We start from the raw sequence: 15,502 nt of genomic DNA, 5'->3' as shown, positions 1-15,502 counted from the left end.
AGGTAGCCTTCTGCTCTCAAAGAGCTAACAGGACAACTGAGGAAATCAGACTAGCCAAGGTGAAAGAAAAGGAAGTGAACCACAGAAGACAGTGCTTGGCTTTGCTGGGGTTCAGAGCAGGGGAGATCACAGGTGGAAGAGTAGGTACGGAAGGCCACGTTCCAGAGAAGGGAAGGTTCCACTGTGCCTTACAATATGGCAAGGATTTCTAAGCAGAGATGGGAACCAGCAGCATGAGGTATCCTGACTAGAATAAAGGGATCAGTGGGAAGTGAGCAAGAGGATGGGACCAGATAATGAGAGCTGAGGAGCCAGAGAGAGGAGTCTGTGCTTGTGTAACGAGTGGCACAGACAGCTTTTGAGCAAGGACATAACATCCTGCAAGATGAAGAGAAGGACGGCTAACTGGTGTGGTGGTGCTTGTAGAATGAAGGGCTGGAGAGTGGAAAACCTAGCATTGGCAAGACCAGCTCAGACCTACTGCATTGGCTGAGATGCCAGATGACAAGGACCAAGGTTAGGATTCTAGGGCACTGCCCATCAGAACGGGGCGAAAGGGTGGGGCTGGGAGATGAGAGTCTAATCTGAGTTCTTACTCAACAAGCTCTTTTCATGCCATCATAGCTGTTTTCATGTTATCCATAAACACCACAGGGTAGACTATGAAAATGGTCACAGTTCTTCCCCTCCCTGTATCCATGCCCTTTGGAATGTGATTTTGCAGGTCATCTCATCTAGTGGTGGAATCTGTATCTATATCCCTTGAATCTAGGTTGACCATAATAACTTGCTTTAGCCAAGAGAACATGGTGGAAGTGATATTGCCCATTTCTGAGCCTAGGCCTCAAAATGCCTTTGTTCCTTCTTGGTATCCTGCCCAATGCTATGTGAACAAGCCCAGGTTAGTCTGCATGATGATGTGACACATGACTTAGTCATGATCATCAATCCAGCTGACAGCCAGACAATGCTCAAAAACAGTCTAGCTGATTTGGACCTGCAGCTGACCACAAACACATGAATGGTTCAGCTGCAATGGTCTGAGCCCAGCCCAAATGGCCAACCTACAGCGTTGTAAGTTAAACAGATGATTTTTTGAGTGACTAGATTTGGGGTGGTTTGTTATGCAGCAAGAACTAACAGATACACACCACAAATAACATCACGACCACAATATCAGGGAGTGATGCCACATGATGCTCCAGAAGCATTTTCACTTAAAAAGCACATTATTTTCCCATCTTTAAAGGAAACTTTCTACCGCTGCAGAACTGTTATCTCACACCAATCACATTTAGAGTTAGAGAGATGAGAGAAAAAAATAGGGCAGTAAGTAATGGTAGACACATATTATGTTGTGGCTTTGGGCCAATTTTCATTATAACACATTGCAAGGACTGTCTGAATCCTTTGGCTGAAGTAACACTTTGTTGTTTTGGATACTGCTTAAAACAAGAAGACCATCGACAAGGGCCTGGAAACAGTTTCATTTCAAAAAAAGTTTTAATAGTATTTGGCATGTAATCATGGATCTTTTTCCCGTCCATGTTCCTAGCAAAAGAACTTGGATTACTCTGGCTTTTTCTTTAAAGGCATGAAAACATTGTAAATCATTTTGGAGACAAAAAAAAAATAGACATCTCATCATTGTACTAGGAGGGGCGCATCTAATTTAGAAGGGTGAAGATCACTTCAAAGTAATGTCAAACAGACACTCTGTTCTTAAAATGAAAGAGAACTCACCAGTAAGACTTTGTGTGGCCCAATATTTTCAGGTTTTAAGTGCTGGAATGAACCTGAAAGAGAATTAAACAAACATTCCATAAGTAAATCACCTTTGGAAAGGGTGTGCTTTCAATCCCAAGTGACTGCCATAATGTTGAGTATTTATTCTTATAGTTAAAGATTAGCAAAGCCTCTTCTGGCTCCTGATGGAAGAGAGTTTTTTTGCCTACATATTTCCACTTCCTGAATAGAGAGCATTCTCTCATCTACTTCAGGGAGTGCTGAAAGTCTGAGGCCAGGATAACTATAAATGGTAGTGTTTTTATCCAAACCCCTCCAAGTCAGCGGAAGCCTCCCTAGCTGTTGCTCTTGCTTTCCCCACTCCACCCCCTTCTTCGAGGGTCAGGCCACTGCTCCCACTGTGGAACCAATTACAAAACTGGTGGTCCAGTTTCCTTGAAGGACAATGGGAGAGGTATAAAAGCCTTTCCAATAGTGGTTACCTGACATGTAAATCATCACAGAATTTTCTTTCATTGATAATGGTGAGCCTAGGGCAGTGCCGTCCAAAAGAAATATAAGGCAAGTCACAAGGAAAATTTAAAATTTTCTAGTAGCTACTTTAAAAAGTAAAAAGAAACATGAAATTTTGTTTTTTATTTTAATAACACATTTAATTAAGTCCAATTTATCCAGGATATTACCATTTCAACATGTCATTGGTATAAAAAAATTACTGAGACTTTTTTTTTTGGTACTAAATCTTCAAAATCCAGCACATCTCGGTTTGACTAGTCACATTTCAAGTGCTCATAGCCACATGTCATTAGTGGCTACTGGACAGAGCAGGTCTAGGGAATCTTTGCTTGGCCTTCAGTTATTGGCCAGACTCCAAAGCAAGTCAAATGCATATGGAGATTTTATTTACACCTATTTCCCTTTTCCAAAGAATCCATTATTATCCCGTTTCATGATGTGGTTTTAGTAGTTAATAACGCAATAATAGCAAATATTTATATATCACTTTCTATGTGCCAGGAGGCGTTCTGGGCACATTTCTCTGCTAATGCAACTGATCCTCACAATAATTTCATGAGGTAGTAGATTATTGTCCCTGTTTTGTAAACAGGAAACTGAGGCACAAAGAGGTTAAGTAACTTACTCAAGGTCCTAAGATATATTATTAGCGCAGGCTTGGATCATTTGATGTTTATAATTAAAACTGAAAATAATTATCTTATTTTGAGCTGCTCAAATTTAATTACAAGTATAGTGGCTAAGACCATGTGCTCTGCAGGCAGACTATTTGAGTGAGAATCCCAGCTCTGTGATTATCTTAGATAACAGCAGTGACAACAGATGGAAGAATTATTGGATGTGCTAAAAAATGAAATTAAAACAATTTGGTGTGGGAACATAAAAACCACCAAGAGGCCTGGAGTCAGAAAGACAGTCTTTGGTCTGGGGGCCTCAGTTGGGGTGACCAACGTGGGGGTGTGCTAGGGTCTATGAAAAATTTTGTCTTTGTGATTTTTCTGCCTTCATCAGATTCGCAAAAGGATTTTAAAAAAAATTTCTCTCCCTTTCCCCCCCACCGAGTTGTCTGCTCTCTGTGTCAATTTGCTGTATGTTCTACTGTGACCGCTTCTATCCTTATCAGCGGCACCGGGAATCTGCGCCTCCTCTTGTTGCATCATCTTGCTGCAGTCAGCTCTCCGTGTGTGTGTGTGTGTGTGTGTGTGCGCGCGTGTGCGCGTGTGTGCGTGGCTACTCCTGGGCAGGCTGCGCTTTCTTTCATGCGGGGCGGCTCTCCTTACAGGGCGCACTCCTTGCTGTGAGGCTCCCCTATGCGGGGGACACCCCTCTGTGGGGTGGCACTCCTTGTGCGCATCAGCACTGTGCATGGGCCAGCTCCACATGGGTCAAGGAGACCAGGGGTTTGAACCGTGGACCTCCTAAGTGGTAGGCAGACGCCCTATCCATTGGGCAAAATCCGCTTCCCTTTACCTGCTCTTTTAACCTCCATAAATTGATGAATAGGTTCTTTTTTTATTTTTTTTTAAATATATATTTTTATTTTAAATATATATTTTTATATATTAATATAAATATATATTAAATATATATTTTTGAAAGACACTTACAAAAAATGTTACACAAAAAATAAAGGATTTCCATATGCCCCATTCCCCATACCTCCCACTCTTCCCCAAGTTAACAACTTTTTTCATTAGTGTGGTACATTCACTGCAACTGATGAACACATTTGGAGCATTGCCACTAAGCATGGATTATAGTTTACATTCTAGTTTACACTCTCCCACTCAATTCTGTAGGTTAGGGCAGGATATTTAACGGCTTATATCTGATGTTGCAATGTCGTTCAAGACAATTCCAAGTCCCGAAAATGCCCCCATATTACATCTCTTTTTCCCTGTCCCTGCCTTCAGCACCTTCAGTGGCAAGGGTATAGTGATACTATTGAGTTGGGTGGTGCAAGTTTGACAGGAGTAGGGTGGGGAGGGTGGGTTGGATGGTTCATGGAACTGGAATAGGGCTGGAGGAGGGAGCAGGTGAACACTGGGGATTAGCATGTATATGGCTGAAAGACAATGTTGGGAAAACTCCATTGGAGATAGGTTCTTTCATTAACCCATTCAGCAGGTGAGCAAACTAAGGCACAGAAGTTAAGTCAGTAACCTAAGGTCACACTGCTTCTAAGTGGCAGAGCCAGATTATGAACCCAGACAGGCTGGCTCCAGAGCCTGAATTCTTAACAACGGCACCATCCCTGCCTCCCATTATGTTCCAAAGCCCCCTCCTCTCCCTGCCCATGTAGTGTACGCTTCCCGTGTTTCAGTTTTCTGCCTTGTGGTCTCTCTCCCTACTTAACTGTAGAATCCCTGAAGGATGAGACTGTGTCCAACTCATCTTCGTCCTTCCAGGACCTAGCACACAGGTATATTAAAAATGCTTAAGAAAGACACAAGCTGGAACCATTGGAACAGTATTGGAAGGAAGGAGAGCAGAACTCTAAACTCAGGCCGAATAAAAACCACCAAGAAGAAGTCTCTCGGAATACTCACATTAACAAAAACAAGATTTAACTTCGTCTTTTAAACCCAGCCAGTGCCAAGGGGAGGGTCACTTCCCAGGCCTGTTCCTGCACCAGGAGGACAGAAGCAACCCAGAGCCTGGAGTACATACTCATACCACCCACAAGTTGGGAAGCTTGATTATATTTCGCACATGGATGTAAATAACGACACACCCTCTAAAAGGGTTGTCTGGCCATTTTAAAGGAATGCCAGGAAAGACAATTTCCTTTAAAAAATACAAAAGGAAAGAAAAAAATGACACAAATTCTATTTCAAAAAGTTTTCTTGGTTTCAAATAACTGTCTAGATGAGTATATTTCAAATATTTTCTTTTCTCACAACAGCCACATGTTGTAACTCTTTCATTGCCCTGCCATGTTATTCTCTACCCTGAAGTTCCATTACAATGTTTCTTTCAATCACTACTAAACTCCCCTTGGATGGCTATGAAAAGTAACCTTGTGGGAGGACACATTCTCCTTTTTCTAACAATGGGAAAGACAAAAGTTTCAAGATCTGGGACAATCACATACTTCTAGGGAGAAAAGGAACTCTTTGTAGTTCAACTGTCAGAGATTACATCAGGACCCTGGCCCAACCTCACTGTTCACAGATAAATGAATCAGCCATAACCTCCACCTTTCTCACTGCACATAGAATGCAAAAAGAAACCACTGACACCCCATGATGTGAATGTCAGCATCATCTCTATTATTAATGACCAAATTATAAATCTGTATTTTGACTCTTACCTCATCCTCCCTTATGCCCTGCAGTTAAAAATACTTATCTCCCTCCACTATAAACATATAATTTATGCTTAAGTTATGATTGAGAAATTTACTGAGTGCAAATTATGTGCCAGGTGCTGCTGTAGGTGCTGGAGATACAGCAGTGAACGAGGTAGGCAAGGTTCCTGATTTACGGTCCCTTCCATTGTAATGGGAGACAGAAAACAACACAAATACATACATATGATCATTTCAAATAGTGTTAAGTTCTACACATTTTTCACATGAGCAGGGAATGATGTGACGTAATGAAGAGTTTAACAAAGTCCCTTTGGCTGCTAAATAGAGAAGAGATTGGAAAAGGACAAGAGCGGATCACCGGTGACCATTCTGAGACCACTCCTATTATTGTTCAGGCCAGATATGATAGTACTTCGGTGGTAGCAATAAAGATGGAGAGAAGTGGATGGATCCAGTATAGGTTCTGGAGGCAAGCAGAACTTGCTGATGAAATAGATGTGGGGCATGAGAGAGGGCAAGGGGTCAAGCTGACTCCTAGGTTTCTGGCTGAAACAACGGGGTCAATGATGGCTTTCAGGGAAGCGGATGTGGACCCTCCTACCACATGGGAGGTCTCGGGTGGTTCCCGGTGCCTCCAAAAGAAGATGAGCAAGACAGTGAGCTGATGCGATAGGCTTGCATGGAGAGCTGACTCAACAAGATGATGCAACAAAGAGACAAAATGAGGAAACACAATGAGAGACACAACAAGCGGGAACAGAAGTGCCTCAAGCCATTGGGTGCTCCCTCCTACATCTCCCATATGGGAGGTCCTGGGTTCAGTTCCTGGTGCCTCCTAAAAAAAAAAGAAAAAAGATGAGCATACAATGAACAGATCCCAGACAGCGAGCACAAATGACAACTGGGGTTGGGGGAAGGGGGATAAATAAATAAATAAATCTTTTTAAAAAAATTATGGCTTCCATCTAACTGAGAAGGGGGAGAGCTGGGTTGAAGGAGGAAAGAAAATCAATCTTGTTAACTTGGAGCTATCCATGTGGGAGATGTCAAGAGAGCAGTTAAGATGTCCAGAAAACTGGGAAGTGGTTGTGGCTCAAGTGATAGTGTCTGCCTACCATACAGGAGGTCCGGGGTTCGGTACCTAGGGCCTCCTGACCCATGTAGTGAGCTGGCCCATGCGCAAGCTGGCCCAGTGCTGCCATGCATAAGGAGTGCCCTGCCACGCAGGGATGTCCCCCGTGTAGAGGTGCCCCATGTGCAAGGAGTACGCCCCGCAAAGAGCCATCCCACAACAGACACACACAAAAAAGCACAGCCTACCCAGGAGTCACACTGCACACACAGAGAGCAGACGTAGCATGATGACGACACAGAGAAAGAGACAGAATTTCTCGGTACCACATAACAAGAATGCAAGTGGACACAGAAGAACACACGGTGAATGGACACAGAGAGCAGACAATGAGGGGAAGAGGAGAGAAAAAAAATAAATTAAAAAAAAAAAAAGAAGTCTAGAAAACTATGCTGTTCAATACAGTAGCCACTAGCCACATGTGAAGATTCAAATTTAAATTAAACACAATTAAAAACTCACTTCCCTAGTCACACAATCCACACTTCAAGTGGCCAAGTAGTAACAGGAGTGGTTATCGTATGGAATATTTCCATCATCATAAAAAGTTTTACTGTACAGGGTTCATCTACAAAGTACATGATAATCTGGTAGACTTCTTTCATAACTATAAAGTATGAAACAACTGTAAAATACAATATTACAGTCCCAGGAGCGCTTTAGTTTTGAATGGCATTGGGTTCTGATCTCTCTGGACATATTTTTTTCTAGTCTCACTTTTATTCCCTGGAAAATAATATAGGCACTGTGGGAGCATGTACTGCACAGAGGAATTATGGACCTGGCTTTCAGCTCTGTCTTTACTACCAGTAACTTTAAGCAAGTCACTTAACTTACATGGGCCTTAATTTCCCCACCTACAAAAGGGGAGCTACCCTAAATAAAGTATATTAAACAGTATATTAGAGAATGTTTCAACTATGGACACGTCCGTATTCTCTAGTCCAGTCTACATTTTCACTTGCAAATTCTGAAAGAATATTATCTCAAATGACCTTTGAAACACATAAAGCACCTTCTGCAGAGATAAAAGATATATATTCCACAAAGGTGAGGCTAAGTTGAAAGAAATATACCCCATGCCTTGAGTCCATCAGAGAAGTTTGCCTGTTATAACTGAACATTGGCAGGGCTATTGACATTTTACAAGGTATGTTTCAAAGACTCATGGGGAGCCGATGTGGCTCAGGGTTTGTGTCTACCTCCCACATACGAGATCCTGGGCTCAACCCACAGTCCCAGTATCTCAAAAACAAAACAAAAGAAAACAAACAAAAAGAAAAGACTCATGAATCAAGTCTTGAGCCCCCAAAGTAAAAGACAGTAAGAACCAAAATGGTGATATTTTGCCCCATTATGCAAGGGCTTCTATCCAAGGGAAGGACATGCCCTGAGTAGATGAACTGGCCTAATTTAACCAAAGGGCACCATCCCATTATCTCTGTCTTAAGACAGACTCTTGGCTGGAAGAGCTAGTCTGGGCTGTTCAAGGGGAGAAACTCTTTTACCTGGTTTCTGTACTTAATTCATGAAGAGCTCCCCGAGACTTCTATTGTTTTTAATTGAGGAGCTAATGATAGATATACTCAATTTGTAGGTAAATTGGGGAGGGGAAGTGTTTGGATAAAACCAATTTTGAAATACACATGTATTCCCATTTTGCCAAACTTTAAGAGAATATATTAAAAGTCAAAGTGAATAGTAAGGTGAAATGTCATAACATATATTTTTTACATATTTTTTTCAACTGAAAAAGTAATATGGCTTTAAAAGGAAAGCATGTTTCTATGGAATTTACTCATATTCTCACCATTCTACCTAGCACTGCTATCTAATTTTGCCTGTTACCCTAGACAGATCTATGTGATTTTATGACTACGGTCATAGTTTATAAGTTATTTGCTAGAAAACCTTTTAGTAAAGGCTTCGGAGTTAGACAGATGTAGGTTTTGATTCCTCTTCAAAGTCTGCTGACATGCATCTTTTCTTTGATCCTCACAGCAACACTGGGAGGCAAGCTGGTGTATGACAATTCCCATTGACAATTCCCATCATACCATGGAGAAAACTGAGCGCCAGGCTGAATCCTAGAGTTTGCCAAGACCGGACTCTCAGTTCCTCTTTTTCTGACCAAAGGCTCCCCCACGGAAAGAAAGGCTGTGAGATAAAGAGATGTATTTTGTACAAAATGAATTATTATCCAAAACATCAATTCCATATCATTTCCTGCTTTCAACCTTTTAAAGAGTCAGAGAATAGTGTCTGCTACACTGGAGGCTCTCAAGAAATATCTGTTATTTTAGAGATTCTACCAAAATGATGGCTTACATAAATGGCCATCTTTATGCAGTCTTTATGCAGTTAAAATAATTTAAATAACTTAGTCCTACAATAGGTTTTACTTTTTTTTTTTTTTTTTTACCTGGCATGAATGCCATTTCTTTCCATATCCCTCACTTCTGGGTTCAATGAAATCATTACTCTTCTTGAATTTCTTACAACCTTCAGCACTGGCTACCTTTATCACAGGTATTTCGAAAAGTTTCACCTCTTCTACTAGACGGAAAGGTCCTAAGAGTCTGTATCTTATTTGTGTCTGTATCAGTCAAAGGACCCAGCACACTACTTGGCACAGAGGATGCACTCATTCAGTATTTTAGGGGGAAGAATTTTATATAGTTAAGAGACAACAGAAAAAAATTAGTTTGGTTAAACCAGAGCATTAAAGTATAGGTTATCTTAACTGTGTTTTTTTGCTACACTACTACTCATTTTGGCAAGCATATTATCATGAGACAGTTCTAATGCTTCTTAAGCCAGAAGTCTACGTAAGCTAAACAATACTAAATCACATTAAACAGAACATCTAAAATGTTTCCAACCTTGGACAAATCTGTGTAATTCTGTAGATATATCTGTTTTTCTCATTTGCAATGCTAATGTAACTCATTCCTCAAAAATTCACTATACACACACACTCACACACACATGCACACAAAGCACAGAGCACAAAAGTTCTGGTTCAGCATTTGGAAAAAATTCAGATAAAAACATGGAACATCTGTTTCCTAATATCAGGAAAATTCACAGGAAACGATTAATGTTAACGAGGGAGCAAAAAAAATAATCTGGATCAGATTATGAAATGAAAACATCCAAATTCACAATTCAATACAGCATAGTCTACAAGTCATCAGATCTTCAGAACTAAGGAAAGATTTCACATTTTATTAAAACATGTCACAGTAAAAAAATTCGTATTCTATGTGTTTACAAATAACATTAAATTGTATGTTTCTACCCCATACAATATCCTCAGTCCCTATGTTTCCCACGTTTTGGTAACCCTTGGCAGTTTGGGTTGGTCCTTTCACAATTTGAGTTGTATGGTGGTCCCTGCATGGAGAAGAAGTGGCTCTTCTGAGAAAGATGTAGGATGGCTTATGTCTCCCTAAAAGGAATGGAAGGAGAGTGACCCACAAGGACACTGGAAGGCCCAAACAAATTACAGATGAAGATGGTTTGTTTTTTCTTTTTTTTTTTTAAAGATTTATTTATTTATTTATTTCTCTCCCTTTCTCCCACCCCACCCCAGTTGTCTGTTCTCTGTGTCTATTTGCTGCATTGTCTTCTTGTCCCCTTCTGTTGTCAGCAGCACAGGAATCTGTGTTTCTTTTTGTTGCGTCATTTGTTCCATAGTTCTCCGTGTGTGAGGCACCATTCCTGGGCAGGCTGCACTTTCTTTCGCACTGGGCGGCTCTCCTTATGGAGCACATTCCTTGTGCGTGGGGCTCCCCTACACAGGGGACACCCCTGTGTGGCAGGGCAGTCCTTGCGCGTATCAGCACTGTGCATGGGCCAGCTGCACACGGGTCAAGGAGGCCCGGGGTTTGAACCGCGGACCTCCCATGTGGTAGACGGGCACCCTAACCACTGGGCCAAGTCCGCTGCCTGGTTTGTTTCTTGGTGGCTCTTTCACCATCCTGCTCCTTAGAAGCCTCTTGGTACCAACTCTGTGGCTGGCAATGTGGAAGGTGCAGGGGACAGAATCAAGAACAAAAAAAAAAAGAATCCCTCTCCTTTCAGGACCTACAAGAAGTCAGACAGACAACTAATCAGGCAGTCATGGCCCACTGGCACATAATCTAACTGCAGTTAAGTACAAGGGGCTCTGAGAGCACAGAGGACAACCTCTACAGTCCAGGGTGATCACAGAAGGCTTCCAAAGGAAGTGGCACCTAAGTGTGAAGAATGATAGAGTTAACTAAAGGCAAAAGGAGGGAGGCATGATCAGGCAGAGGGAACAGCTTGTGCAAAGGCTTGAGTGGAAGAAAATACATGTGCATCCTGAGGGCTGCACAGAATTCAGCGCCCTGGCACACAGAGCTCTAGAATGGAGAGAGGTCTTACCACCTGAGGCAGTGGTCACGCAAAACCCAAAGGGGTAATTATAGTAAGACCACAAAGCCAATGGAAACCGCCCGGGATCTCCAGCATCCTTGTATTGGAAAGAGCTAGCGCTAACTGATCCGGAGGCCAAGGCCCTTTTAGATGACCAGCCTTTTAAGGGGCACAGGAATGACCCATGGGCACAACCTCATCAGAGACGAGCTGGTCACCAATTCCAAAGAAAATCCAACCAATCCCAAGCTACCCAACCTGAAAGATGGGAATACTGAGCAGGCAGGTGCAACTGTTAGCATTTTCATTTATTGAACATTTACTGTACACCAGACAATTTTATCCTTACCACAACTCCATGAGGAAGACAGAAGTATCTCCATTTAACAGAAACACTGCTGGTTTTAGAAGACCGTATTTACTGATATTCCTTTCTGTAAATTAGTCTTTGTTCTAAGGAAACCCACTCATCTTGGTTTGCCTAGGATGTTCCAGCTTCAGCAATGAAAGTCTTTCATCCCAGGAATCCTCCTGGTCCCAGGCAAACCATGATGGTTGGTCACCCTATCTCTGACAGAATTTGCGAGGTGCGTGAAGCGGACACTAGGCTTTAAGTCCAGGCATTTGCACAGGAACTGGTGCAAAATTAAATGTGATCTCAGCTTCCCTCCCGACAATCTAGGATAGATCCTTGGAGCTAGGGGACCCTGTGGAATATCATGGGGGCTTCCCTGGGGATACTGTATCACTTGCAATACTTAATAATGAATAATACTTGCAAAGCATATAGATTAGCTGATGGGCTCCTGATTGCTATCTGCCATGCTGAAGGGAAAGAATCATTTACTTAATACCTACAGAAAAGAATTAGCCAGAACACTGGTCTGAATTTCATTTTTGTTGTTAACTAACTGGGAGTGCAGCGCTAATATTTTGGGGACCAAACTTTTGACACTGAAAATCTTCCTAAAATAAATTGGACTACTTACCTACAAGAGTGGTAAACACATTTTCATATGTCATTTGTTAAAGAGGGATCTTATAATGACTCACCCATTGCAATGGCTTACATTCTTACTGTTCAACAGAGCATTAAGAACATGATGTAGTTTCCAATAAATACAGTCACAATAGGACATTACTTTATGGCAGTAGTTGACAGGCAGAGAAAGCATAGCTGATAAATCTGTATTGAATGAATACCATTGAAAAAGTGGGCCATGCAGAACTACAGAAAACAAAATTACTGGGAACTACAGATGACATAATGGCTATATTTGAGCTTTTGCTACAGTGCTGGTGATCAAGGCAGAGGGAACTGTGAGTAGCTCCACACAGTTCTCTTCTGATAAAAGCAAGCATATGCTCTTAAGAGGCACTCTTTTCCTTACCACAGGGATAACAAGTAAAATAGCCAATGCAGCCTACAGTCAGCAGCAGATGCGGGAAGCATTCAAATTGATATTATCAAGGGCACACCACTGAATCCTGATTCAAAAGGTGTCTTCACAGGAAGTTACGTTTATGGTATCCAGGCTCAGTGGTCTTCGGTGATAACACGACATAGGAATGAAGATATGGGCCTTAGAACCTCTCGCTCTGTCTCTCTCTCTCTCTCACACATACACAAACCAGTAATTTCTAAGAAATTTTTAGTTTCCAATGCAAAAATATTTTCAAATCCAACTATGCTTGAATAGAACAAGAATACATTATGGAGGGTTGAATGTTTATTAGCCAGAAAGCTAAAAAATTAAGAACAAATTTAGCAGCATTTATTTCTGGTAATCTACGGCATGTTTCAGTTTTATTGGGGCATTCTGGTTAACTGGGATTCTGCTGTATGGTGAAAATAATCATTTTGTCCACGAGGCTTAGTCCTCTAATTATATCACCCCCTTCTACGAGACACTTTCCATCAGACACTGATACGGAGTCATGGCAGAAATATTCAGGTTATGTCCACTGTTCAGTGTCAGGCTTCGTAACAAGAGCAGGATACAGCAGAGGGCACTGCCCTGAGACAAGATGAGAAAAACAAGGAACGGAAGGTTTTGTTTTCACTCTTACAGACCTTTGGTGTGGACAAGCTTACTTCTCCTGGTCTTGTACTCAGAAGGGGAAGAAATGAATAAGAAGAGCTCCTCAGGTGAGGCTGGGAGAGACCCCCTCTAAGCCCCATGCATTCACAGACAGGTGGAGAGGCTGTGCAATGAAATATCCTGCCTTGGTCTTTGGGCTTTAATTCCACTCAATAGCTCAGTCTTAAATTATAGCCATCAAATAATGGTGAGGTATTAAGAATCTTTTTGTTACTGAAAACCAGTCAGAGGAGGAGGCAAGATAGAGATTCTAACATTTGTTCAACTTTTCCTATTTAATCAAGACACCAAGAACTTAAAAAAAGCTGTGATAACATGATCCATCCAAGGTCACAATTCGACAGGAATAAGAAAACCAGCACATCCGGGACAACCTACCTGTTCTTACATCTACCACTTGCTTTGTGGGTAAAGCCACTGCCACCGTTGCTGCCTCCATTCTAATATTACTTTGCACCACGCTTCTCTGCTGTGCATACTTCTAGGCCTTTCCATCTTACATACATTCTGAACCATGCAGACAATCTGCTGTCCATCATCCTGGGATGCACACAAGCATATACTCACTGCACCAGAAACCATGCCAACCCCCAAACCCCAGAGCCAAGGGGAAAAGCAAATCCGTCATCCATTATACTACTGAGAAGGACCTTTAAAAGGCAGTTCAGGCATCTAGGAGTATTCTACCTATAAAGGTAGCAGCCAATTCCATGCTCAACCCTTCTCCTTGGAGCCTCCCATTTCTGACTTGTTTGTGTCAGCATCGACAACTTGATTGTAAGGTTTTGGTTTTTTTTTTTACTGCATAGGTTCTACTTGATTCTTCTATGCATTTCTTTTCCTCCCTGCAAGAATTGGCTCTTTACTTAACATCCCGCAGGTTTCCAACAAATGAAAGGTGGGGAAAAAGCTCTGGGATGTACACATTTATATCTAATTATCTACATTTGAAATGTTCACAGTGGCCTAGGGAAGGGCAAGGGAACAGCTAATTCAGAAATTGGGTTCCTCTATCTTCAACTGCTATAGGTAGCTTTTGTTCCCGTGAACATGTCCTCCTTCATTTCATGAACAGTTGTGGACACTAATGACGCAAGACAGAGTTTCTTAACCTTTTAAAATTCACACCCATTTTTGATAATCATAAAAACCTTCCCTTCCCTGACAAGATTCTTATCCCTTTCCTAACTCTGGAGTAACAATGATTTGCATTCTCTGTCTCCTTTGATAAGTTCTCCTCTCTTCCCTAAATCTTATGACTCTCAAATCTGCATCTCTAGCCCCAGCCTTTTTCCTGATCTCCAGACTTGTTATCAAAATGACTTCTTGACATCTCCCCAAGGATACCTTAATAGGCATCTCAAACTTCATCATGGCCACGATTTCCCACTAACCACCCTTCCCCCCGCCACTGCTTTTCCCGGGCCTCCCCCTTCAGTGCAGGGCACTACCATCCAGGCCTTCGTTCAAGACAACATCCTCATTCATCTTTGGCTCCCTTCTCACCCGCTCCACATCCAAATGGTCCACAGCAAATCCTGTCCTTCAAAATACGTACTCCATTCTCTGCTGGTCCAAGCCGCCAGCATCTCTCACCCAAATGACTGCAATAGCCTGGGTATGTCTGTCTGGGCTTCAGTCTGCTCTCCCCTACAGCCTTGTCTCCACCCCCAAGAAGAATGTCAATCACACCACTGCATTCCCTGCTCAAAACCCTCCCACAGCTTCCCATCATGTTTAGAGCACATGCTGAAGCCCACTGCTTGGTCTACCAGGCCCGCTCTTTCTACTCAGTCACACTGACCACCTTCCTCCTCCAAAATTTCAAGGCCCTGCCTCAGGGCCTTGACACTGATTCTCCCTTCTGCTTGATCTGGGCATCTTCCTGCTCCAGCTTTATTATAAAAACTGTCATTTCGGAGAGGCCCTCTCTCTTCCCTTACCCTGCTTTACTTTTTCTTCACAGTACTTAACACTTCCGGCACTCTACAGTCTATCTATTGAAATGTTAGCCCTCTTACTCACTGGAATGTAAACTCCCTGAGAAAAGCATGTTGCTGCTCATGGGTATGCCTGAGGCTATGCCTGACAGACCAATCATTCAATTAAAAAATATTTGCTACCTAATGAATGCATATGCACCACTAGCCAAAACTATTCTGCTGAACTTGGTTTTCTGTTGTTTGTATTATGAAAATAAATATTTCTCCTTTTCCCAAGTTAATCATAACATAGCATGTGATTTTTAAACTATACATTCCTCCCCCTTTATATTCTCATTTATCCCTCCTC

General features: G+C 42.0%; 1 non-coding gene across 1 annotated transcript in view; it reads right to left on the bottom strand.

Annotated features, from left to right (window-relative positions):
- The window catches only part of LOC101419849 (uncharacterized), a 67,661-nt gene that overhangs the window by 17,857 nt on the left and 34,302 nt on the right, over window positions 1-15,502 (bottom strand). Inside the window, exon 2 of the transcript XR_009187184.2 lies at window positions 1,744-1,796. This is a non-coding gene — a transcript (uncharacterized protein). The remainder of the gene's footprint in view (window positions 1-1,743; window positions 1,797-15,502) is intronic.

Source organism: Dasypus novemcinctus, chromosome 9, assembly GCF_030445035.2.
Source record: "Dasypus novemcinctus isolate mDasNov1 chromosome 9, mDasNov1.1.hap2, whole genome shotgun sequence".
Classification (NCBI taxonomy): Eukaryota; Metazoa; Chordata; class Mammalia; order Cingulata; family Dasypodidae; genus Dasypus; species Dasypus novemcinctus.
Note: the sequence above shows the minus strand (reverse complement) of the source record. Positions and strands in the feature narration are given on the sequence as shown.